The sequence below is a fragment of the Carcharodon carcharias genome, chromosome 6 (genome assembly GCF_017639515.1).
Source record: "Carcharodon carcharias isolate sCarCar2 chromosome 6, sCarCar2.pri, whole genome shotgun sequence".
Classification (NCBI taxonomy): Eukaryota; Metazoa; Chordata; class Chondrichthyes; order Lamniformes; family Lamnidae; genus Carcharodon; species Carcharodon carcharias.
Window position 1 is genome coordinate 186,101,185 of NC_054472.1, and position 27,514 is coordinate 186,128,698.

Below are 27,514 nucleotides of genomic sequence, written 5' to 3' on the forward strand. Positions count from 1 at the left end.
ACTCAGCAGGTCTGGCAGCATCGGCGGAGAAGAGCACAGTTGACGTTTCGAGTCCTCATGATGCTGCCAGACCTGCTGAGTTTTTCCAGGTATTTCTGTTTCTGTTTTTGCTTTGGATTTCCAGCATCCGCAGTTCTTTGCTTTTATCTCTGATTGAGAGAGAGGTGGAGAGATTGAGGCAGGAGGGGAGTTCCAGAGCTTGGGACCCCAGCAGCTGAAGGCACGGCTGCCAATGGGATGCTCAAAAAGGCAGAATCGGAGGAGGGCTGTAGGGCAGGAGAAGGTTAAAGGGATAGGGAGGGACAAGGGATCGGAGGGATTTGAAAAGCAAGCATGAGAATTTTAAAATATGAGGCACCGCTGGACTGAGAGCCCATGTAGGTCAGAGAGCAACAGGGTTTTAATTATGTGCTCAAACAGATCTCTGTAGGAACGTTATGTTTAAAGCTGACTGAGTTGTTTTCTATAGGGAAGGAGGGTACAATTAGAAGAGAAATTACTGAAACCAATCTGGCTCTTGTTACAGATTGTCATTGGACAAAGGAGGGCCAGGAAAATAGTAAAGAGAGTTAAAATAAGGCACAGCGATGGAATGAAGTCTGATTAATCAGAAAGTTTTGCCCTTTCACACTGGCAGCAGTGGCATAATTGGGGAAGACAGCCTTGCCTGGTACCTAAAGCCTTCCAAAGAAACATCGGATGCAGAGGACATTGACTCGAATAGTTCCAGTAGTGAGGAACTTCAGTCAGGTGGATAGACCAGAGAAGTTGGGATTGATTTCCTCAGGGCAGAGAAGATGCAAGTGGAGATTTGATAGAAGTATTCAAAATCAAGAAGGATTTTGAGAGGGCAGATGAGAGGAAACTGTTTCCAGCAGCAGGAGGGTCAGTAACCAGAGGGACGCCCAAATTTAAAGGAATTAGCGGAGGAGAATTGTTTTTCCACAGTGAGTTGTTGTGATCTGGAACACGCCGCTTGACAGGGCAGTGGAAGCAGACTCGATCATAACTTTCAAAACGGGAATTGGATAAATACTGGAATAGAAAAGAATTGCAGGGCTCTATGGGGGAGTGAGACTAATTGGATAGCTCCTTCAGAGACCCAACACAAGCAAGGTGGGCTGAATGGCCTCCTTCTGTGCTGTAAAGTCCTATGAAGCCATTACAAATTCAGAAATGCTGATTATTAAAAAGTGCCCAGATTGAATTCTCAACGGCTTAAGTGAGTTTGACCTGGCAGAAGCCTGTTTCTGTGTTTACCGGGTACAGTTCCAGGAGCATAATCCTGAGGTTATTTTCCATTTACTTTCCTGGTGTAAACAACTGGGCATTTTACACTGAACACGTGGGGCAGGATTTTCCTTTCATCGGGCTGGCGGGGGGGGTGGACACGGGTGGGCCAGCCCAGGAGCAGCCACGAAATGGACCTCCGCCCGCAATCGGGCCCTGACCGATGAATGGCCAGCCAGCGTGAAAGGCGTGAGAGCGAGAGCAGCAAGAACGTGGAAGTCTGAGGGTCTCAGGGAACTGAAGGTTTGGACAAAGGGGGGAAATAAAGCTTTAAGAAATGATATAAACACGTCCCCACATGTGGGACTCAGTCACATGAAGAGAGACATGTCAAAAACGAAGTGGAAAAATTTCACTGAGTTTCTTTCTTACCGTTGGGAACCTCATCCCACCCGTGGATGAGGGTTTCGTAAAATTGCAAAGGCCCCCTCGGCCCAATAGCCCGCCCGCCAGATGAACGGTTGGAAGGCCAGAGAAAAATACAACTTAATTAATACTTTAAGGGCCTTTACAGGCCTCTTAATCGTCGGCGGGCATGCTGCCGACTCTCGTGCGCGCCAACCAAATGATCACGGGAGTGTGCTACGACGCTGGGACGCTTGCCCGATGTCATCGTGTGAGTTTTGCGCCCCATTGCGCGCCCGCCTGATCGACGTAAGGTCCTGCCCATGAAGATACGGACCCTAAGGAAAAGGAGGATTTGCATTTATGTAGTGCCTTCATGACCTCAGGAGATACAGTCAATGAAGTGGAATCACCGTTGTAATTTGGAAACCCTGCCACCGGTTTATGCACAGCAAGCTCCCAGAAGTGGCAATGTGTTAATGACCAGGTCATTAGTTTTTTTTTTAGTATTGTTGCTTGAGGGAGAAGTTTTGACCAGGACCCTGGGGGATCTCCTCTGCTCTTCTTCCTAATTCTGCCCTGTGATCCCCAGCGAGGTCAGATTGATGGGGACCTCACCCCTAACTTCTCACCTTTGACAGCGCAGCGCTCCCGATCTGTGCTGCACTCAGGTGTCAGCCAGGTTACTTGCTCAGGTCTCCTGATTTAAGGGCCTACACGTTGCGATGCATCTGTTGAGATATGTGTACAAGGTTTTCTCGTGATATCGAGTTCACACAAGACATGGTGAAAACATCCTTCTGTGATAAAGTTGAATGTTGGCATGGGAAGTGTTTACTTTTGGACTTAATGGGCCAATGTTAACAAAGAAGGTTTGTACAAACTACTGTTCAATGACCTTATTATTCCCAATTAACTTAAAACTTATGGGAAGGAACAGTCAAACTATGTAGGAGGTACGTGGCTGACCTCAAAGCAGGCCATGAAAACCCCATCTTGTTTTAAGTTATAATCTAAGTTTCTGAGAGGAAAAACGATTGTAGATTACACCTGGAGTGTGCTGTTAGCTAGAATAAGGTTAAAAATAAGATCTGTGTAAGTAACCATAAACAAATAAGCATCCATCTAGAACTTCTACTGATGGGTTAATCTGCATCTATTTTTAGAGAACAAAAATAATAACAGCATCGATGTAGAGGAGACGTCTAGACTTGTGGGGGTGTCCAAAACCAGGATCCAATAAACCAACAAGAAATTCAGGAGAAACTTAATCCAGAGAGTGATGAGAATGTGAAATGGGCTACCGCAGGAAGTGGTTGAAGTGAACGGTCTTGAAGCATTTAAGGGGAAGCTGGGTAAACACATGAGGGAGGAAGGAGTAGAAGGATATGCTGATAGGATGAAATGAAGAGGGGGCAGGAGGAGGCTCGTGTGGAGCATAAAAGCCAGCATTGAACAGTGGGGCCAAATGGCCTGTTTTGTGCTGTAAACATAGAAACATAGAGAATAGGAGCAGGAGTAGGTCATTTGGCCCTTCGCGTTTCTCTGCCATTCAATATGGCTGATCCTCTAACTCAATGCCATACTCCCACTCTCTCTCCATGCCCCTTGGCACCTTTAGAGTCTAGAAATCTATTTCCTTCTTAGATATATTCAGTGACTTGGCCTCCACAGCCTCTCTCTGGTAGAGAATTCCACAGGTTCACCACCCTCTGAGTGAAGAAATTTTTCCTCATCTCTGTCTTAAATGGCCTACCCCATATCCTGACATTGTGACCCCTTGTTCTAGACCCCACTAGCCAGAGGAAACATCATCCCTGCATCCAGACGGTCCATCCCTGCCAGAAGTTTATGCATTTCAATGAGATCACCTCTCATTCTTGTAAACTCCAGTGAATACTGTTCTGGTGAAGAGTCATACGGACTCGAAACGATGCTGTCAGACCTGCTGAGTTTTTCCAGGTAATTTTGTTTTTGTTCCAGTGAATACAGGCCTGGTCGGCCTAATCTCTCCTGCCGTCCCAGGAATCAGTCTGGTGAACCTTTGCTGCACTCCCTCAATGGCAAGTATATACTAGGATAGTCAACCAGGCCAAGGTGCTTCACAGAAGAGCTGTCAGTGTTACCAAGCAATATAAGGAGGTAATAGAAGGTAATGTCGATGGATGAAGAGGTGTGGAAGGAGGCTCATGTGGGATATAGACACCAGCGTGAACCAGTTGGGTTCTGTTTTCTGTTTCTGTGCTGCAAAACACGTTGTAATTCCATGCGATAATTTGTGGAATTATTCTAAAGCAATTTGTAGGCAATCCACATTGGGAACATTCAATCTTGTCAGGAGAAGGGTTTACAATTAGAAGTAAGCCTGTTTGATCTGCTCAGGAACACATAAGACTTTCTGGAGATGTAAATGTCTGAAACGATGGAAGATCAGAGGTCTGTGGTACAGTGTAACAAGCACAAAGAGCCTTAGCAAACACAATTTAAAAACAATGAGGGCTTGTTTTATGTGAGAATGTAGAGATTGCGCCAGACACAGTAAATACAAGTTACAAGAGATTGCACTGTTTAAATCTAAGAATTGTGATTCAATTCAGCCAAGCAAGTTAAAGATTAATGTGATTGAGTAAAGAGACAACATGGTAAATGCATGAATACAAAAGATGAGGAGACTGTGCCTAAGGGGAAAAAATTGACTGGCTGGCTCTTCACCATGCCTTTTATACAGACAGCTGTTAATCCGAATACATTTATTTCCAACATATGAGCCTTCAATCCCAGTGCGCCAAAGCTGCTCGTGGAATGGTTACAGCACTGAAGGAGGCCATTCAGTCTGTCGAGTCCGTGCTGGCTCCCTGGAAAAGCAAGCCAGCCAGCGCCACTCCCACACCCTCTCCCCATGGCCCCCTGTAATCTTTCTTCTGCCCAGTTAATTAGCCAATTTTTGTTCTGTGACTCAGGATGGGACAACTTCCTGGCTTTTGAAAAGTTGCTGCCGGGTGATCCAAACAATGCCGCGATTGATATGGTGAATACAATGGGAGAAGCCATATGGGTGGAAATTATTAAAACAAATGCTCAGTGAGTAACAAGCCACAACTGAAGCTGCGTCCGCCAGACTCTCAGGCAGTGCATTCCAGAGCCTAACCACTCGCTGCGTAAAATACACTTCCCTCATATAATATAAAATATATAAAATATATATATATATATATATATATATATCACATGGAATGTCATCTCGGCCTGAAAATTTTGGCCGGGATATTCAAGCCCCCGCCCGTCATCTGGATCGTCCGGTCCCAGTGAAGGCCCTTGGAGTTTTGGCCGGGCTGCGGAGTCTCCGGCAGCGAGTCCCACCATGACTGGGCCAACATTCTCCCCGCAGATGCTGGATACGTGCACGTCAAATGGGACGGGTGTTAACAAACCCAGTGACCCCGATTCCCACGCTGTCCGCGCCACAGTGCAGTTGGCATGGGCAGTCGGGTGGGGGAGTGGGCAGGCCGCTTGTGTAAAACACTTTTTAAAAGGGCGGGAAGGAATGGGGGGTGGGGGGCCATCTTCACAGTGTTGGGGTGGAGGGGGGGGGGGGGGTGGTGGCGGCAGTGTGCCCTTTGTGCATCGGGGGTGGGGGGGTGGTGGGGGCAGACACCCCGATACAGTTGCCCCCCCCCCACCCCCACCCCTTCCTTCCTTCCTTCCTACACTCCTGCTCTTCAAAAACCGTCATTCCTACTCCCCCCCACCCACCCCACCACTGACCCCTCCCCTCCCTAAGCTGGCCGAACTCTCCACGCCCGATACCCCGGGAATTACCTCCCTCCGGGTGTTGGGCCTTTAGCAGCCCCTCACTAATGAGCCCTTGGCGCTGCCGGGTAGGCTGGAGCTGCCGGCCAACGGGGTTGACCAGCAGCTCCTGAGGACAGGTTGGGGGGGAGGGGGGAGGGGGGGGGGTCTTCCCTCCCCAGCTGTCAGGCAGTTTAGCCCACCCACTGCATGTTATGGAGCGCGTCGGCTTCCAGCCAACTTTCCTTTTGGTGATGGTGGGGGAAGGGCGCAGGGATGATCGAGCTGTCCAGCCCCCGCCCACCCAGCCCCAGTTAACTCTCCTTTCGTCCACAGCTGCTGCCTGACTTGCTGAGTTTGTCCCGCATTTTTTGTTCTTATTTCAGATTTCCAGCATAAGGGCATAAGAAATAGGGACAGGAGTGGACCATTCGGCCCCTCGAGCCTGCTCCACCATTCAATAAGATCATGGCTGTTCCTCATGTGTTTCGAATTCCACATTCCCATCTAACCCCAATAACCTTTGATTTCTTTGCCTAACAAGAATCTATCTACCTCTGCCTTAAAAATATTCAGTGACTCCACCTCCACCACCTTCTGAGGCAGAGAATTCCAAAGTTGCACAACCCTCTGAGAGAAAAAATTTCTCCTCATCTCCATCCTAAAAGGGTGACCCCTAATTTTAAAACAGTGTCCCCTAGTTCTGGACTCACCCACAAGAGGAAACATCCTTCCCACATCCACCTTGTCAAGGCCGTTCAGGATCTTGTAAACTTCAGTCAAATCACCCCTCACTCTTCTAAACTCCAGTGGAAACAAGCCCAGTCTGTCCAACCTTTCCCCATAAGACAACCCACTCATTCCAGGTATCAATCTAGTAAACCTCCTCTGAACTGCCTCCAATACATTTACATCCTTCCTTAAATAAGGAGACCAAAACTGCACACAGCATTTGAGGTGCAGTCTCACCAATGTCCTGTGTAACTGAAGCATAACATCCTTACTTTTATGTTCAATCCCTCTCATAATAAAGGATAGCATTCCATTAGCCTTCTTCATTACTCGCTGTACCTGCAGACTAACTTCTCGTGGCTCATGTACTAGACCACCCAGATCCCTCTGCACCTCGGAATTATGAGGCTGTTCTCCATTTAAATAATACTCCGCTTTTTTGTTCTTCCTGCCTAAGTGGACAACTTCACATTTTCCCACATTAAACTCCATTTGCCAGATCTTTGCCCACTCACTCAACCTATTTATATCCATCTGCAACCTCCTCATGTCCTCTTCAGAACACACTTTCCTACATCTGCAGCATTTTGCCTTTGCTTTAGCTTTTCTTTGTGGTGCCTTTGATTTTTGCCAATCATCTTAACTCGGTGCCCTCTGGGTTCTCGATCCTTCCACCAATGGGAACAGTCTCCCCCTATCTACTCTGTCCGGGCCCCTCAGGATTTTGAACCCCTCTATCAAATCTCCTCGAATGAGCTGTGACTCAGTGGGTAGCACTCCGCGACCTCTGAGTTACGGGTTCAAGCCCCAACAGCAATGTGCACTTACGTAGCGCCTAGACGATAATAAAATCCTTCACAGGATTGTAAAACAAAATGTGACACTGGGCCACCTAAGGCGATACTCGGGTCAGATGACCCAAAGCTTGGTCAAATAGGGGAGGTTTGAAGGAGCGTTTTAAAGTAGGAGAGAGAGGTAGACAGAAAGACAGGTAAGGAGGAGCTTCCTGAACATGGGGGCTGGACAATAGAAGGCATGGCAGCTAACGGTGGAGCAATTAAACTCCGGGATGCTCAAGAGGCCCAGAATCAGAGGAGCGCAGTGACCTCGGAAGGTATGGGGGGCTGAGGCATGGAGCAGTTCTACCCAGCCGAGACACCGAAGGCTTAGACACAAAATCTAGGCCAACGCTCCGAGCGCAGTATGTCCATTACGAGTGGATGTGAGAGCTCCCATGGTAGCATTTTGAAGGTGGGCAAGGGGAGTTCTCCCCGATGCCCATGAGCCAATACTTACCCCTCAGCCCCGGATCGCTAAACAAAACGGGTTATCAGGTGATCGACGCATTACAGTCCGCGGGAGCTTGCTGTGCACAAATTGGACGCTGCGCCTTGCACATCACAACGGTGGCCACGCTTCAAAAGTCCTTCGTCGGCCGTAGAGCACTCTGGGCCACCCGCGGATGAGACAGGTGCTGCGGAAAGGTAACTGGGTCCTTCCGTGAAAGCCGCAGGTGGGCTGCAGCAAAACAAGATGGCCGCCCCATTTGGACAGGAGGAAGGCCTGTTCCGCGATGGGAGGTTGGGTAAAACTGGGCCTACGCCCTCTGGAGTTAAGGAGAACGAGAGGTGATCTCACCAGAACGTACCAGAGCTCTCAGAGGGCTTTGACCGGGTGGATGCTGCGAGGTCGGGGCCGATCGCAACACTGGCAGCGCCCGAGGGCTGGTTCCCCCACCCGGAAACCGGCGGCCTTCCCGACTTTCCGGGCCTGCCCAGAGCGGGATCACAGGCGGCAAGTTAAAGGGCCCCCTGACCGGGCCGGTGCCAGCGAAGCCAGCAAAACGCCGGCATCGTTCAGTGTTTAGAAGATCAGTTGGGTTTCAGCTGCCACCAGGTGTTTATGGTGAGCGGGTGTTCACTCGAGGCCTGATGTCTCCAAGCTTCGCCGCCAAGCAGAGGTGCAGTTGTTTCCGAACCCCGGTTCGAGCGCACGGACGAGCTGTCTAGCTGCCGCGGGTTTCTCTCCAGAGATGTCAGAGCCTTTGGAGTGAGGGAGGGTGGGGGGAGGCTGAGAGAAGGGCCAAACCAGCCCCTCGATCTCATGAGGACTCCCTCAGAGTCTCCCCCCGACCGACATGAACAGCCGGTGGCATCCGATGGGAAGAGGAGCCTCGGAGGAGGTAGCCGAGGAGGTCAGCAGCGTTGGGCTGGTGATGGGGAAACTGGGTCCCAATTTCAATGACCTCATGAGGTTTTGGGGGGTGGTGGGGTGGGGGGGGGGGTGGGGTTGGGGGGTGTGGGGGGGGTGGGGGGGTGGGGGGGTGGGGGCCAGGGCGAGTAAGGCCGGAGTATGTGCCACCCTGTGTCGGTGTGCCACAGGGCGCGGTCATGAAGGTGAGGCTGGCTGGAGATCCAAGGCAGCGTGATACAACAAAGGCATTGCCCTCAGCGATGGTGTCGGTGTGCCCTTGAAGCTTTGGTCCAATTGGCGGGTGGGCTGGCGTTAGCAGACTCTGCAGGCGAGGGGGTGTGCACAGCACCCTGGCTGCCAGGCACTTAGCTGGCAGTGCGTCGGCAGCATGCCGCCAAATAAGCCGCTGGTGCCCTCGAGTGCAATCTTATGCATCTTTTCAGGAGAAGTGTACCCACAATGGCCAGCTGACTCGGGGGGGGTGGGGGGGTGGTGGGCGGGTGTTGGGGGGGGGTTCCAAACCTGGTCACCCCGAAGCCATCTGATGCTCACCGACACGGAGTCATCCAGGACCAGGGATGTGATTGGAGGAAGGCCTGGATCTGGTGAGATGGCAAATGGCACACATCCCTGGAAAAGGGGAGAGGGCAAGCGGGAGGTGGATGGAGGTTTGGTATGATGCAATGACCCTCGTCACTATAATTCAGACATTGAAACCCTTACAAGCTTCATAGTCAGAGGCCTCAGGTCTTGGTACAAGTGTGTATTTTGTCACGTCTCATGTTGGACCTGAGTAGGGTATGTTGCAGAGCTTTAGTGACTCTGTGCTGATGCTGCGAAATCTGTGATGTCCACTAATCCCCTGACTTATGTCTCTCTGTCGTATGTCTTCCATGGACCCTCCTCCTGTTGTCGCGCTGCCACTCCCCTCCCCTCAGAGAAGCAGCACCACAGCCTCCCTCTGTCCCAAGCACCATCGCAGATACCGGTACCTCGGCAGGGTTTAGCATGTTGAGCTGGGGACATGCACACACACACTGGTGAGGGCACTTCAGCTGCCGGAGAGTGTGGAGCAGCAGGCCTCAGGCACTCGGAAGGAGTGTCCAGGGAGGCCCAGAGACTGATTCCGAGTCGGATGATGAACCTCTGGAATCGTCCATAAGGCGGCAGATGCTGGATGTCCAGCACGAGGTCCGTGAAGATTTGGCAGGTATACCAGAGGGGGGTTGGGTGTTCTGGCCTGGACTGTGGAGGTGTCCATCCAGGCCATTTGCACTGCGGTCACCCATCTTCAGGGGTGGCTAGCTTCCACCATGGACAGACTGGCAACTGCCCTTGAGGGGCAAACCTAACGCATTGCAGACGCAATCGTGAAGATGTTCTCCGACCTGCACACTATTGCCCTGGCTCTGAGCTCAGGGGCGACACGAGAATTGGGAACGTGGACGTAGATCCGGCTCCTGGGAGCTCCCAGAAAGGTGGGGGGAGCCAAACACTCCCGGTGGCAGAGGATGAGCTGCAGCTGCCGCCTTCTGGAAGCACCTCTGGGGCAACATCTCCTCTGCCCATCCATCATTAACACAGCTGTCGTCCAGTGCCGCAGTGACTGAAGATTTGACTGTCTACCAGCAGGAATCTTCTAACGTGGCGAGCCGCTCAAGGCTGCAGCCACACAGAGGTTGCTACTGAAGTCATCCAGGGCAAGGGATGTAACAGATCAGCATCCTCCCTGCAACGCAGCTGCAAGTGAGGGGGGATCACTGCGCAGGAGCAGTCGTAAACATATCAAAAAAACTACACAGTAGTCACCACATGGGACACATTGGTGAGTAGCTTATTCCTGTGTTTGTAAATACAAGAATTGTATGTTTGTAAATAAACCCCCATCTCACACACCCTCGTGTTGATGTTTTAGAAGTGTATTGTGGCTGTGGGACCTGTATCGGGAGATAGGGGAAAGATCGACGCAGGGTGGGAGGCCTCATGTGTTTATGTTTGGAAAGGGTTAGCGTGTTGAAACAATGGTGACAGGATTTGCACACTGCACATGGACAAAGGTTTGTACATGTAGCGTCCACACATCTCTGATACCGGGACTTTGGAGACTATTGAAACCTCTGCCTTATTCAGGCTTCCCTGGTGTCACGGCCATGCATGTGATCACAGCCAGGTCTTTCTACCTGAGCGACCCTGATGCCGTGGTGTGCAGCAGGCCGTGTGCAATGCCACCGAGGTCTCCACATGCTGCCTGGAAGGAGCCTGTCACAAACAGGTTGAGCACAACAGTGACCTTCAGAGCTACAGGCATCGGGTGACCCCCCCCCCACAACCACACCACCCCCCCCCCCCCCCACTCCCCCCACCTCCACCCCCCCCCCCCCCCCCCCCCAACCTCCACCCCCCCCCCCCCCCCCACCCACCCCCCCACCACACCCATGGAGTTGGAGGAAATCTCCCCTGCGAGTGTGTCACACAGCGATCTAACTGTGGCTCTTAACAGCCTGAGCCTTCTCTTGTATTAAGTCTCTGACATCTGCAGATAGTTCAATCTCAGCCTGTATACTCGACGGGCTGCCTATGTCCTTCTACACTTCCACTGAGGATGGCTGACACTTTCATTGCTCTCTGGCTCTGGCCCCTTCATGAGGCACCAGTGCATCCTGGACCTCCTGCTCTGACCTTTTTCCTCCTACCCCTTTTCCTGATCCTTGTTGTCCTCCTCCTCCTCCTCACTGGAGGTCATGGCTCCCACTGAGATCACAATGCCAATTTCTCTCAACTACTTTATATCCCCGGATGATAAACAAGGACTAAATAAAGCGCTCAGCAGCTGAGAAAAGGCCTTTAATTCATATGATTTTGAGGTGGAATTCACCAAGGCACTTTAGACAGCACCTTCCAAACCCGCGACCACTAACGTCTAGAAGGACAAGGGCAGCAGATAGGTGAGAACACCACCACCTGGAAGTTCCCCTCCAAGTCACTCACCATCCTGACTTGGAAACTTACCGGCCGTTCCTTCACTGTCACTGGGTCAAAATCCTGGAACTTCCTCCCTAACAGCACTGTGGGTGTACCTACACCACATGGACTGCAGCGGCTCAAGAAGGCAGCTCACCCACCACCTTCTCAAGGGGCAACTAAGAATGGGCAATAAATGCTGGCCCAGCCAGCGAAGCCAACATCCCATGAATGAATAGTTTAAAAAAATGGAAACACTGCTCCTTGGATGAAGTGCTCCCAGTATTTACAGAACCCGGAACTGCTAAGGTAGCCTAGTAGACGTTGACAGCACAGAAGGAGGCCATTCAGCCCATCACGTCTGCGCCGGTCAACAAAGATCTGACTACATTAGCCCCATTTTCCAGCGCTTGGCCCATAACCATGGAGGCTCAGGGCTCACAGCTGAACCTTTTCAACCTGTGCAAACAAGCTTCCTTATAAAAAAAACCAGGAATGGGTAAACCCGGAGCTGCAGGCGTGTTATTGCTGACACACCGTTTTATAACAGTCAGCTGGGCCACTAACAATCTTAAACACTTAACTTAAGCACTTAAGAGAAATTTCAAGAACGCAGGGTGGTCTTCTGACCACCCACCTGACCCCACGTCATCTCGCCTGATAGTACATTTCCGGAGACGGGGAACGGTCCCGATTTGGGAACATCTTATTGAGCCCAGTGTCTGCCCCGGCAGGAGAGCCTGGGTCACAGATAAAGGGGTCAACCGTTTCGGGCTGAGATGAGAGGAAATTTCTTCACCTCAGAGGGTGGTGAATCTTTGGAATTCTCTACCCCAAAGGGTTGTGGATGACCAGCCATTGAGTATATTCCAGACAGAGGTTGATAGGTGTTTGGGTACTAAGGAAATCAAGGGATATAGGGATAGTACGGGAAAGTGGAGTTGAGCTGGAAGGTCAGTCATGATCATATTGAATGGCGGAGCAGGCTTGAGGGGCCGAATGGTTTAGTCCTGCTCCTATTTTGTGTGTTCAAAGGGGACAAACAGAAAAATGTTAAACCAGCCTGCGTTCCCAATTGATTTTCAACCACGGTTCCAGCATCTTCTTTTTCTGAATTAATGTTGCTGGGGTTGCAAAGGATTTTTCTTTTCCTAGACTCCAGTTTGGGGAGTCATTTCTTCTCTCAGAGGGTAGTCCATCTGTGGAATTCTTTATCGCAGAGGGCTGTAGAGGCTGGGTCGTTAAGTATATTCAAGGCTGAGATGGACAGATTTTTAATTAGTAAAGGAATCAAGAGTAATGGGGAAGAGGCAGGGAAGTGGAATTGAGGATTATCCGATCAGCCCTGACCTCATGGAATAGTGAAGCACAGTTGATGGGCCAAATGGCCTACTTCTGCTCTTACATCTTATGGTCTAACCCCCCCAACTACAAGTACCGCCTGGCAATGCAGGAAGTGTTGTGTCGTGTGTCTTACTCGCACACAATGGGAAACATCAACAAGCGTCTTGGAAAGAGGCTGGGGCTGCTCACTGGGTTGTGATTGACGCCATTGTACAGGGTGCTGAGAACACCATGCGTGCTCATCTCAATTCCAGCAAATCTCAAACAGTTCATGTGGCTGGGGAGGAGGTGAGCTTAAAATATCATTTGGGAGTGAGTCCAACCCCCAGGGCATGTGTGGGATGTACCAGCAACAACTCACAGCTGTCAATTCCGACAGGATGGCTTCACCACCTAACTACAGAATTTCTTCACCTGACTCATGAATGTGGAGATGAGAAATATTCCACCTAGGGAATTGGAGCTACTGCCAGCATCGAGCATTCCTGGATTGGACTGAAGAGGTTTTTTGAAACTTGCATTTCTATAGTACCTATCATGGTCTTAGTCATCCCAAAGCACTTTACAGCCAATGAAATGCTTTCTGAAGTGTAGTCACTGTTGTAATGTAGGAAACGTGGCAGTCAATTTGTACACAGCAAGCTCCCTCAATCAGCATTGTGATAAAGACCAGATCATTTTTCTTTAATGCTGTTAAGGAGTAGATATTGGCCAGGAGAGCAGGGAGCACTCCCTGCTCTTCAACATAATGCCATGGCATCTTTGTCACTTAGCTGGGAGGGCATTGGTTTAATGTCATATCAGAAAGACAACACCTCTGACAGTGCAGCATTCCCTTAGTCAGCCGAGATTTTGAGCTTAAGGCCCTGGAGTGGGGCTTGAGCCCATAGCCTTCTGACTCAGGGTGTGAATGCTACCACTGACATTAATTAAGCCATGCAAGAAGAAAGAAAGACTTGCATTTATATAGTGCCTTTCACAACCGTCAGACAGCTCAAACGCTTTATAGCCAATAAGGTGCCTTTTGAAGTGTTAACACTGTTGTAGTGTAGGAGAGGCAGCAACAAACCTGCCAAACCCATGACCACTACCATTGAGAAGGATAAGGGCAGCAGATGCATGGGAACACCACCACCAGGATTTTGACCCAGCAACAGTGAAGGAACTGCGATATATTTCTAAGTCAGGATGCTAAGTGGCTTGGAGGGGAACTTCCTGGTAGTGGTGTTCCCATGTGTCTGCTGCCCTTGTCCTTCTAGATGGTAGTGGTGAGAAAGGAATAATTGGCAATCCAGTTGTGCAAGGCCCCTTGGGGATGAGCAACCATAATATGATAGAATTCTTCATCAAGATGGAGAGTGAGGTAGTTGATTCTGAGGCTAGGGTCCTGAATCTTAATAAAGGAAACTATGATGGTATGACGTGCGAGTTGGCTATGATGGATTGGGAAACGTTACTTAAAGGGATGACGGTGGATAGGCAATGGCAAACATTCAAAGAGCGCGTGGGTGAACTGCAACAATTGTTTATTCCTGTCTGGCATAAAAGTAAAATTCAGCAAAGGAAGACCAAGGGATTGATTAGGAAGGGGAAAATAGAGTACAAGAGTAAGCTTGCAGGCAGCATAAAAACCAACTGTAAAAGTTTTTATAGGTATGTGAAGAGAAAAAGATTGATGAAGACAAATGTAGGTCCCTTACAGTCAGAAACAGGGGAATTTATAATGGGGAACAAAGAAATGGCTGACCAACTAAATACATACTTTGTTTCTGTCTTCACAAAGGAGGACACAAATAACATACCAGAAATGTTGGGGAACACGGGGTTTAGTGAGAGGGAGGAACTGAAAGAAATCAGTATTAGTAGAGAAATAGTGTTGGGGAAATTGATGGGGTTGAAGGTGGATAAATCCCCAGGGCCTGTTAATCTATATCCCAAAGTACTTAAAGAAATGGCCCTAGAAATAGTGGATGCATTGGTGGTCATCTTCCGAGATTCTATAGACTCTGGAACATTGCTTATGGATTGGAGGGTAGCTAATGTAACCCCACTATTTAAAAAGGGAGGTAGAGAGAAAACAGGGAATTATAGACCAGTGAGTCTGACGTCAGTGGTGGGGAAAATTCTAGAGTCCATTATAAAAGATTTAATAGCTGAGCCCTTGGAAAACATTGGCGGAATCAGACAGAGTCAGCTTGGAGTTACAAAAGGGAAATTTTGCTTGACAAATCTACTGGAATTTTTTGAGAATGTAACTAGTGGAGCCAATGAGGCAGAGCCAGTGGATGTGGTTTATTTGGACTTTCAGAAGGTTTTCGACAAAGTCCCACATAAGAGATTAGCGTGTAAAATTAAAGCACATGGGATTGGGGGTAGTGTATTGAGATCAATAGAAAACTGGTTGGCAGACAGGAAACAAAGAGTAGGAATAAACGGGTCTTTTTCTGAATGGCAGACAGTGACTAGTGGGGTACCGCAGGGATCGGTGCTGGGACCCCAGCTATTCACAATATATATTAATGATTTAGATGAGGGAACTAAATGTAATATCTCCAGATTTGCAGATGAGTGGTGAGCCTGTGGAATTCGCTACCACAGAAAGTAGTTGAGGCCAAAACATTGTATGTTTTCAAGAAGGAGTTAGATATAGCTCTTGGGGCAAAAGGGATCAAAGGATATGGGGAGAAAGCGGGAGCAGGCTATTGAGTTGGATGATCAGCCATGATCATAATGAATGGTGGAGCAGGCTTGAAAGGACTGAATGGCCTACTCTTTTTTTCCATGTTTGGAAGGTGCTGTCTAAGGAGCCTTGTTGAGTCTCTGCAGTGCATCTTGTAGATGGTACACACTGCTACCACTGTTCATCAGTGGTGCAGGGATGCCAATCAAGTTGGCTGCTTTGTCCTGGATGGTGTCAAGCTTCTTGAGTATTGTGGGAGCTGCCTTGTAGATGGTGGACAGGCCATGGGGAGTCAGGAGGTGAGTTACTTCATGCAAGATTCCTAGCCTCTGACCTGCTCTTGTAGGCACAGTATTTATGTGGCTAGCTCAGTTCAGTTTCTGGTCAATGATAGCCCCCAGGATGATGATAGTGGGGGATTCAGTGATGGTAATGCTATTGAACATTGAGGGTCTATGGTTGGATTCTCTCTTGTTGGAGATGGTCATTGTCTGGCAGTTGTGTGGTGCATTGTGAATGTTACTTGTCAGGCTTGTCATCCCAAGCCTGGATATTGTGCAGGTCTTGCTACATTTGGATATGGACTGCTTCAGTCACAAATGGTGCTGAACATTGTGCAATCAGCAGCAAACATCCCCACTTTTGGCCTAATGATGGAAGGAAGGTCATTGATGAAGCAGCTGAAGATGGTTGGGCGGAGGACACTGAGTGGTGTTATTTCAGAGGGCATTTAAGAATCAATCACATCACTGTGGGTCTGGAGATTAGCGAACCAGATGGGTTTTAACAACAATCAACAATGGTAACAATGCCCTGGTGGGATTTGAACCCAGGTTCCCTGGGTCTCTGGATTACCAGTCCAGTGGTGATGTCACTACACTACCGCCTTCCCCTATTTCAAAGAAGATCAGGGGAGTTTGCCTCTGGTGCTCTGGCCGAGTTTTAGCTGATGAGTTTCACTGGGACAATTTAAATTTCCTTTAAGTTAAAGGAAGGAAGATCTGGCTGATTTACCAGCAACTAAACCAGACCCAACAGCATTTCGTATAGGCCAATACTGCTCTTCAGCCACTCAAAACTCTTCCACCATTCAATTAGATCATATCTGCATTTCAAATCTACCTACCAAGTTTCATTCTGTAGTCCTTCATACCCTTTCTAACAAACATCTATCCAAACCGAATTTCAAATTTTTCAATCGATCCCCCCCCCCACCCCCCCAACCCCCAGTCTCACTCTCTCCAGGTTATGTCAAAGACAGTAATCTATCTCATTTTCTTTGTCTTAACCCCAGTCCACTACCAAGCTCAAAGGAGTAGACGCTGCCAGGTGGAATTTAGGAATTGGAGCAGCGTGATTCTGGCATTTCACTTCGTGGTCTGAAGGATTTCAAGGAGCCTCATGTGTAACTGCTGCGCCACCATTCTCGGCCACAAGGTGAGATGAGAGTGACTGCCCTTGACATCAAGGCAGTGTGTGACCGAGTGTGGCATCAAGGAGCCCCAGCAAAACTGTAGTCAATGGGAATCAGGGGGAGAACTCTCCACTGGTTGGAGTCATATCTAGCACAAAGGAAGATGGTTGTGGCTGTTGGAGGTCAGTCATCTCAGCTCCAGGACATCACTGCAGGAGTTCCTCAGGGTAGTGTCCTCTGCCCAACCATCTTCAGCTGTTTCATCAATGACCTTCCTTCCATCGTAAGGTCAGAAGTGGGGATGTTCGCTGATGATTGCACAATGTTCAGCATAATTCATGACTCCTCAGATACTGAAGCAGTTCATGTCCAAATGCAGCAAGGCCTGGACAATATCCAGGCTTGGGCTGACAAGCGGCAAGTAACATTTGTGCCACACAAGTGCCAGGCAATGACCATCTCCAACAAGAGAGAATCTAACCGTCACCCCTTGACATTCAATGGAAGTTCCCTTCCAAGCCACACACCATCCTGACTTGGAAATATATCGCCATTCCTTCACTGTCGCTAGGTTAAAATCCTGGAACTCCCTCCCTAACAGCACTGTGGGTGTACCTACACCACATGGGCTGCAGCGGTTCAAGAAGGCAGCTCACCACCACCTTCTTAAGGGCAATTAAGGATGGTTAATAAACGCTGGGCCAGCCAGTGACGCCCACATCCTGTGAATGAATTTTAAAAATTACACGGGAACATCAATTCCTTCATTCAGAGAGCGACTCGACAGTGGAACTCTCTATGACAAGTAATTGTAGAAACACAGAACGGTTACAGTGCAGAAGACCATTCAGCCCATCAAGTCCATGCTTGCTCTCTGCAAGAGCAACTCAGCAACCAACACCCCGCCCTCTCCCCGTGACTCTGAAAAGTCTTTCTCTTCAGTTGTTTATCCAGGTTCCATTTGTAGGGCACGTTTAATTTTGCTTCCCTTTCAGGGATGCGGCAACCAGTCACTGTGCAAAAAAAAGAGTTATTCTCCCTTTCACCCCCAGTTCTTTCGCCAGTCACGTGTAAATATGTGTCCTCTGATTCTCGACCCTTCCACCAATGGGAACAGTTTCTCCCTAGCTACTCTGTCTAGGCTACTGATGATTTTGAACACCTCCATCAAATCTCCTCTCGCCCTTCTCTTCTCCAAGGCGAATCACATTAACTACTTAAGGGGAAGCTAGGCAAGCCCATGAGGGAGAAAGGAATAGAAGGGTATGCTGCTAGGGTGAGATGAAGCAGGGAGAGAGGAGGCTTAAGCGCTGGCATGGACTGGTTGAGTCAAATTGTTGGTTCTGTCCTGCAAATTCTGTGTAATTCTAGGCAACATATTAGACTGCTGGCCCACTTTAGCATTCAACTGACTACATTTAAAACAAATGATTCATTTAACATCATTAATATCTCCCTTCACCATTACATTTCCCCATTACCAAATGACACTGCCATTAAGGGATCCTAATTGTCATAGTTTTGCTTTATGAAGCACTTCAGCTAACTTCCTGTGACTGTGGCCTCAGTTGATCACCAAGCTATTATACAGCTAATGTTTGGTCCATTGAATCGATACTTATCTTCAACTCAAATATACTGTGCTCTGCAGCAATGTCATTTCTAACCAAATAAAAACAATTTTCTGGCCATGAATGATTATAAAAATAGTTTTGATTTGACTTTGAAAGCAAGTAGCTAATGCAGTGGATAAGAGATTGCTCTCCTTAGAGGAGAGAAGGTTAAGGGGAGGTTTAATCGAGGTGTTCAAAATCATGAAGAGTTTTGGTGGAGGAAATAAGGAGTGGCAGGAGGGTTGGTAACCGGGGATACAGATTCAAGGTGATTGGGGGTTACAGAAGGGAAAAAACATTTTCGGAGTGAACTGCTGTGATCTGGAATGCATTGCCTGAAAGGGTAGTGGAAGCATTCAGTAGGAACCTCCCAGAGAGGGTTGGATAAATACCTGAAGCGGAAGTATTTTCAGGCTGCAGGGAAAGAACAGGGGTAGCGGGGCTAATTCCAAAGAGCCAGCATAGGCAATGGGCCAAATGGCCTCCTTCTGTGCCGTATAATTCTATGATCCTAAGACTTTCAGTTCACAAAAGTTTTAGATACGACAGGTCGGTGAATGTAAGTATTGATAAACACAACTAGGCATGGAATTATGATGTGTTTCCTTTTAACCTTTCCTGGGACATGGGTGTTGCTGGCAAGACCAGCATTTTTATTGCCCATCCATAATTTCCCCTTGAGAAGGTGGTGGTGAGCTGCCTTCTTGAACCGCTGCAGTCCATGTGGTGTAGGTACACCTACAGCGCTGTTAGGGAGGGAGTTCCAGGATTTTGACCCAGCGACAGTGAAAGAGCGACGATATATTTCCAAGTCAGGATGGTGAGTGACTTGGAGGGGAACTTCCAGGTGGTGGTGTTCCCATCTATCTGCTGTCCTTGTCCTTCTAGGTGGCAGTGGTCGTGGGTTTGAAAGACGCTGTCGAAGGAGCCCTGGTGAATTCCTGCAGTGCATCTTGTAGATGGTACACACTGCTGCTACTGTGTGTCGGTGGTGGAGGGAGAGTATGTTTGTGGATGGGGTGCCAATCAAGCGGGGCTGCTTTGTCCTGGATGGTGTCAAGCTTCTTGAGTGTTGGTGGAGCTGCACACTTGACACATTGTGGCCTTCCAAATGTCATCAGACGCTACGTGGGGAAATCCCATCCAGCCTTTTATCACAAAAACGTCAGTGATAGATCTCCTATTTTCAATGTAGTGCAAAATGGGCAGCTGTCCAATCAAGTCCAAATGAAAATTTTGCAGGTTAATTCCCTGAGCAACGCAGAAGTTAGCCATCGGACTTTCAAACCAGCCTGACATTATTTCTGCTGGCAGCAAGCTCAGGAAGAAGGGCGCTCGAGAACATCACACCTCAGTAAAACTGGGGCCAGCTCATTAGCAGAAATTTGAAAACGACATGAAGCCCACAGCTAGAATCAGGTAACGCGGGCAGGCCTGTAGTGAACAAAATCCTGTGTGACCAATCCCCTGGACCTGATGGCCTGCCCCCTTGGTTTTAAAGGAGGTGGCCGCAGAAACACTAAAGAGAGACACGCATTTGTATAGTGCCTTTCATCCCCACCAAATGCCCCAAAGCCCTTTACACCCAATGAAACAATTTTTGAAGTCTAGCCACGGCTATAAAAGTAAGAATCACAGCAGCCAATTTGCGCAGGAGAGATTGTCGCAGCTCTTTTGTGCTAATGACCATGCAGTCAGCAGCAAAATCACATTCTCAGAAAAGTCACCTTTTTTAGCACATTCCTACAATTTCATTCGTCGTCCATCAGTTTTGGAGGAGAACAGGCACATTCCCCATTTTTAGTAGTGGAAGCAACAATTTAAGGCTTTGAAATGGATACTTTCTGATGAAAACATCCACCCACAGAGAAAGTATACAGAACTTCAACAATGTTATGGGGGCTGCGACTATTATGGTTCCATGCATAATGCATTCTTACATTTGAAGAAATGTTCCTCCCTGCTATTTTTCTTGAGTACAGTCCTCTCTCAGTAAGCAATCTGTGTCGACTGATCTTGCTCTCAAAAATGTTTCCACCAGTTTGTTTATTTTTTTTTTGTCATGTAATGTACTTTTGAAGTGTGGTTGTTACAGTATTTACCTGTTTCCAAATGGCATGGGCCTTCACTAATTTCGCCAAAATTTGAGATAATATAGCACAGAAGGAGGCCATTCTACACATCATTTCCATGCTGGCTTTTTGAACGACCTATTCAATTAGCCCCACTGGCTCTGCGCTTTCCCAATAGCCCTGAACTTTTTCCCTTTTCAAATGTTTTATCCCATTCCCTTTTGAAAGTTACTTTTGAATCTACTTCCCCCGCCCTTTCAGGCAGCGCATTCCAGATCATGACAACTCGTTGCATTAAAAAATTCTCCTCATCTGCCCCTTGGTTTCTTTTAGCAAAGAATGGTGGGCGTTACTCAAAAGCAATGTGAGGGCTGGAGGACGATGTATGTATGATCTTCTTGTTTGTCCTTCTTGGTGGAGGTGACCATTTTCATCATCTAGGGTATTGGGTAGTGTCCCAGTGGGTGTGTAGCTGACTGTTACATTCCACATCCAGCTCTGAATCCAGTCATCAGCAAGCAAGAAATTGCGGAAGTGTGTCCTTGGAGACCTTAGTCTTTACCTGGAGCCACCTGACTGAGCAGCTTGCTAACCGTGTGATATCTGATTCAATGCCAGAATCACCATCGTGGAAGATATTAAAGAGCATGCTGAAGAGAGTTAGAGTTAGCGCACAACCCTGTTTAACTCCTTTAGTGACTAGGGATGGATCAAAAGACTCACCATCATCCAGGACACACATGAGCAAGCCATCATGGAACTGTGGAATCATTGTAATGAATTTCACAGGGCAGTCAAACTACCTTCCAGGGGCCCTCATGCCTGACTATGTCAAAGGCCTTGGTCAGGTCAAACGTGGCAGGGGGGTCCATGTTCTGTTCTAGGCGTTTCTTCTGGAGTTGTCTAACTGCAACCGCCATATCAGTGGTTCCTTGACCTTTGCTGAAACCACATTGACTCTCTGGCAACAGGTGATGGTCAAGATGTGGAACTAAGTGGTTCAGAAGGATTCTAACAAAGGTTTTGCTGGCGATCGAGAGGACTGAGATTCTTCCATGACTGTCACAGAATTTGTATGGCAACGTTCCTGTGAAGGACCTTTGGGATGTCTTGCTATGTTAACGCAGCTATATAAATGCAAGTTTGATGTAAAGGTGGCCGAGTTGCTACTATAAGTGATAGAGTTGATCTGCCAACACGTCTTGGGTGGAAACATTATGTTTATTTACAATGTACTCAACAGTGACTACACGTGTGCTTTCAACTCCAACTCTATCTCTGCACTGACTGCTGGAGGTAGCCCATGCTGCGCTCCTATTGGTTAATACAGATCATGTGATCTTCCTTAACAAGTATGATTCTTGTATCGCGATAATTTGTTCGGCGGGTGATGACATTGGGACGCCATTAAGAAATCAACTGAGCCACTTGAGAATGTTGCCAGTCCAACCTTAAGGTTGGCGGGCAGTCGGAAAGCCCAAGCGGCCTTTGCTAGTTTCAGGAAACCTAATCCACGGGCAGCATTAAATAAACAAATAAATAAATTTTCATAAATATTAAAAACATTCCCCCATTCACGTGACACAGTGGCATGAGGGGATATGGTTAAATAATTTTTAAGTCAATTCTTTAATTATTTTAATATCCATTCAATCTCTCTGAGGCAGCTCTGTGCCTCAGGGAGATTACTGTGCCTTTTGCGCGCATGTATGAAAAAGCCCTGGCCCTGAATCTTCCTCCTCCCCCCCCCCCCCCCCCCCCCCCCCCACCGCCCGCACAGGTAGCGCTGAGCACTGTTTTCACTGGAATGCTGCTTTGGGCTGCTGTAGAGCGCTTAAGTTGGTGTCTGGTGACTGAGGGAGTGCATTGAGGAGGGAACAAGGTGATCCTTTGAATACTGTGAGTACAAGTGGGTAAGTATTTACTACATTTATTGCCTATAGTTTTTAAGGTCTTATTTTGTAGTTCATTATTTGTGAGGGCTATATTCTGTAACAACAAGGAGCAGGGAAGAAGGGCCCTAGAGTGATTGATGTTATTTGATATTAAGTATCTTCCAAAATGTTTAATTTAATTTAAAGGGGTAAGTCATGGCAGGAGAGCTCAAAGCCATGGTGTGCTCCTCCTGTTATATGTGGGAAGCCAGAAACATTTCCAATGCCTAGGGCCAACATGTGTGCAGGAAGTGTCCCCAGCTGCATCTCCTGGAAGCTGGGTTTTCGGAGCTGGAGCAGTTGCTGAGGACACTGGAGCATCCTTGAGGTGGAAGTTATCGTGGAAAGCACGTATAGAGAGGTGGACATACCGCAGCCTATGAGTCCACTGGCAGGAAGGGAATGGGTGACCACCGGGCAGAGCAAGAGGACTAGGCAGGCAGTGCAGGAATCTCCTGTGGCTATACTCCTACCAAACAGATATACCGCTTTGGATACTGTCGGGGGGAATGGTCTCTCAGGGGAAAGCCACAGCAGCCAAATTTATTGCACCACGGTTGGCTCTGCTGCATACGGGAGGAGTAAAATGTGTGGGAATGCACTAGTTATAGGGGATTCAATTTTAAGGGAATAGATAGGCATTTCTGTGGCCGCAAACAAGACTCCAGGATGGATATTGCCTCCCTGGTGCTGGGGTCAAGGATGTCTCAGAGCGACTACAGGACATTCTGAAGGGGGCAGGGTGAACAGCCAGTGGTCATGGTACATATTGGTACAAACAGCATAGGTAAAAAAAGCGATGAGGTCCTAAAAGCAGAATATAGGGAGTTAGGAAGTAAGTTGAAAAGTAGGACCTCAAAGGTAGTGATCTCAGGATTACTACCAGAGCCACGTGCTAGTCAGAGTAGAAATAGCTGGATATATCGGATGAATATGTGGCTGAAGAGATGGTGTGGGAGGGGGGGAGGGTTTCAGATTCCTGGGACATTGAGATCAGTCCTGGGGGAGGTGGGGCCAGTACAAACTGGACGGGTTACACCTGGGCAGGACCGGGACTGATGTCCTAGGGGGAATATTTGCTAAAGTGGTTGGGGTGGGTTAAAACTAAAATGGCAGGAGGATGGGAACCTATGCAAGGAGTCAGAGGAGGGGGAATCAAGGACAAGAACAAAAGACAGAAAGGGGAATAAGAAAAGCGATAGGCAGAGAAATCAAGGGCAAGAATCAAACAAGGCCTCAATGAAAAATAGTGGGAATGGGAAAAGTAATGTTAAAAAGACAAGCCTTAAGGCTTTGTGCCTTAACACAAGGAGCACTCACAATAAAGTGGATGAATTAAACGCGCAAATTGATGTAAACAGGTATGATATAGTCAGGATTACGGAGACATGGCTGCAGGGTGACCAGGGGAGGGAACTGAACATCCAGGGGTATTCAGCATTTAGGAAGGACAGATAAAAAGGAAAAGGTGGTGGAGTTGCATTGCTGGTTAAAGAGGAAATTAATGCAATAGTGAGGAAAGATATTAGCTCCAACAATGCGGAAACTGTATGGGTAGAGCTAAGAAACACTCAGAGGCAAAAAACGTTAGTGGAGGTTGTAAAAAGACCCCCAAACTGTAGTGGTAATGTTAGGAATGGAATTAAACAGGAAATTAGAGGAGCATGTAATAAAGGAACATCTGTAATTATGGGTGACTTTAATCTGCATATAGATTGGGCAAATCAAATTAGTAACAATACTGTAGAGGAGGAATTCCTGGAGTGTATACGGGGTGGTTTTCTGAAACCAACGAAAGAACAGGCCTTCCTTGACTGGGTATTGTGTAATGAGAAAGGAATAATTGGTGATCTAGTTATGTGAGGCCCCTTGGGGATGAGCAACCATAATATGAAAGAATTCTTCATCAAGATGGAGTGTGACGTAGTTGATTCAGTGACTAGGGTACTAAATCTTAATAAAGGAAACCACAATGTTATGATGTGTGATTTGGCTATGATGGATTGGGAAACGTTACTTAATGGGATGACAGTGGATAGGCAATGGCAAACATTCAAAGAGCGCATGGGTGAACTGCAGCAATTGTTTATTCCTGTCTGGCGCAAAAGTAAAACAGGAAAGGTGGCCAAACCATGGCTTATGAGGGAAATTAAGGATAGTATTAGATCCAAGGAAGAGGCATATAAATCGGCCAGAAAAAACAACAGAACTGAGGATTGGGAACAAAACAAAAACAGAATTACCCGGAAAAACTCAGCAGGTCTGGCAGCATCGGCGGAGAAGAAAAGAGTTGACGTTTCGAGTCCTCATGACCCTTCGACAGAACTTGAGTGAATCCAAGAAAGGGGTGAAATATAAGCTGGTTTAAGGCGTGTGTGGGGGTGGGGGTTTGGGTGGGGGGAGAGAAGTGGAGGGGGTTGGTGTGTTTGTAGGGACAAACAAGGAGCAGTTTAGAATTCAGCAAATGAGGACCAAGAGATTGATTAGGAAGGGGAAAATAGAGTACGAGAGTAAGCTTGCGGGAAACATAAGAATTGACTGTAAATGTTTGTACAGGTACGTGAAGAGAAAAAAATTGGTGAAGACAAATGTAGGTCCCTTACAGTCAGAAACAGGGGAATTTATAATGGGAACAAAGAAATGGCTGACCAACTAGATACATGCTTTGGTTCTGTCTTCACAAAGGAGGTCAAAAATAACATACCAGAAATATTGGGGAACACAGGGTTTAGTGAGAGGGAGGAACTGAAAGAAATCAGTATTAGTAGGGAAACGGTGTTGGGGAAATCGATGGGATTGAAGGCTGATAAATCCCCAGGGTCTGATAATCTACATCCCAGAGTACTTAAGGAAGTGGCCCTAGAAATAGTGGATGCATTGGTGGTCATCTTCCAAGATTCTAAAGATTCTGGAACATTGCTTACGGATTGGAGGGTAGATAATGTAACCCCATTATTTAAAAAGGGAGGCAGAGAGAAAATGGAATTATAGACCAGTCAGCCTGACATCGGTAGTGGGGAAAATTCTAGAGTCCATTATAAAAGATTTAATAACTGAACACTTGGAAAACATTGGCAGAATCGGACAGAGTCAGCATGGAGTTATGAAAGGGAAATCATGCTTGACAAATCTACCGGAATTTTTCGAGAATGTAACTAGTGGATGAGGGGGAGCCAGTGGATGTGGTGTATTCGGACTTTCAGAAGGCTTTCGACAAGGTCCCACATAAGAGATTAGCGTGTAAAATTAAAGCACATGGGATTGGGGGTAGTGTATTGAGATGAATAGAAAACTGGTTGGCAGACAGAAAACAAAGAGTAGGGATAAATGGGTCTTTTTCCGAATGGCAGACAGTGACTAGTGGGGTACCGCAGGGATCGGTGCTGGGACCCCAGTTATTCACAATATATATTAATGATTTAGATGAGGGAACTAAATGTAATATCTCCAAATTTGCAGATAACACAAAGCTGGGTGGGAGGGTGAGCTGTGAGGAGGATGCAGAGATGCTTCAGTGTGATTTGGACAAGCGGAGTGAGTGGGCAAATGCATAGCAGGTGCAGTATAATGTGGATAAATGTGAGGTTATCCACTTTGGTAGCAAAAGCAGGAAGGCAGATTATTATCTAAATGACTATAAATTGAGAGAGGGGAATGTGCAATGAGACCTGGGTGTCCTTGTACACCAGTTGCTGAAGGTAAGCATGCAGGTGCAGCAGGCGGTAAAGAAGGCAAATGGTATGTTGGCCTTCATAGCCAGAGGATTCGCGTGCAGGAGCAGGGATGTCTTGCTGCAATTATACAGGGCCTTGGTGAGACCACACCTGGAACATTGTGTGCAGTTTTGGTCTCCTTATCTGAGGAAGGATGTTCTTATTATAGAGGGAGCGCAGTGAAGGTTTACCCGACTGATTCCTGGGATGGCGGGACTGACATATGAGGAGAGATTGAGTCAGTTAGGATTATATTCGCTGGAGTTCAGAAGAATGAGGGGGGATCTCATAGAAACCTATAAAATTCTAACAGAACTAGACAGGGTAGATGCAAGAAGGATGTTCCCGATTGTGGGGAAGTCCAGAACCAGGGGTCACAGATTGAGGATATGGTGTAGAGCATTTAGGACTGAGATGAGGAGAAATTTCTTCATCCAGAGAGTGGTGAACCTGTGGAATTCACAGAAAGTAGTTGAGGCCAAAACATTGTATGATTTCAAGAAGGAGTTAGATATAACTCTTGGGGCAAAATGGATCAAAGGATATGGGGAGAAAGTGGGAGCAGGCTATTGAGTTGGATGATCAGCCATGATCATAATGAATGGCGGAGCAGGCTCGAAGGGCCGAATGGCCTACTCCTGCTCCTAGTTTCTAATATTCTATGTTTCTATGTTAACCTGCCATCTATTACGCTGAGAGGGCCTTAATTGACCCGTCCGCAAAAAACGGCTGCGCGGAGCCAATCACAGGAGGCGATCAGCTCCAGACCTGCCCCCACCTTCTCCCAGCCAGCCCGCCCACCATAGGAAAAATCCTGGCCGAAATAAAACCACAATTAATACTTTCCTGCCCTTTTAACTCGGCTATACATTTTATATTCCACATTTTTCAAGACAACATAATATTTACACTGGGTAAGGAATTTACAGATTCAGTCTTTCAGGTGGTTTCCGGGTACATGTGGAAGTCGCAGCTCCACAACTTCAGATTATTTATCAGGAACCTTCTTTTCCAAAGTTGCCTGAACATCAGGTGCTTCGGTGGGCACTTGCAGACCTATATCCTCAACTCTTACAGGAACATCAGACATGTCAGTCCTGGGTTGAGTCTCCTCAACAGGAAGTGCAGACCCAGTCATGATCACTGGTGGAACCAAATCTTGGTGATTTGTCTCTCTCTTCTTTAAATGTTCCACATGTTTACAGATGATCCGGCCTTCCACCTCCACATGGTAAGATAGAGGTCCAGTCACTGCACGTATTTCGCCCGGTAACCACTTTGGTCCTTCTCTGAAGTTCTTCATGTATACCAGCTCCCCCACAGCAAATTTCCTCTCACGACTATGCCAGTCATGTCTAGTTTTCTGGCTTCCCTGACTCCTTTCCACCTTCCCCTCTAAATTCAGCATCATTAATCTCAATCTTGTCCTGAGTC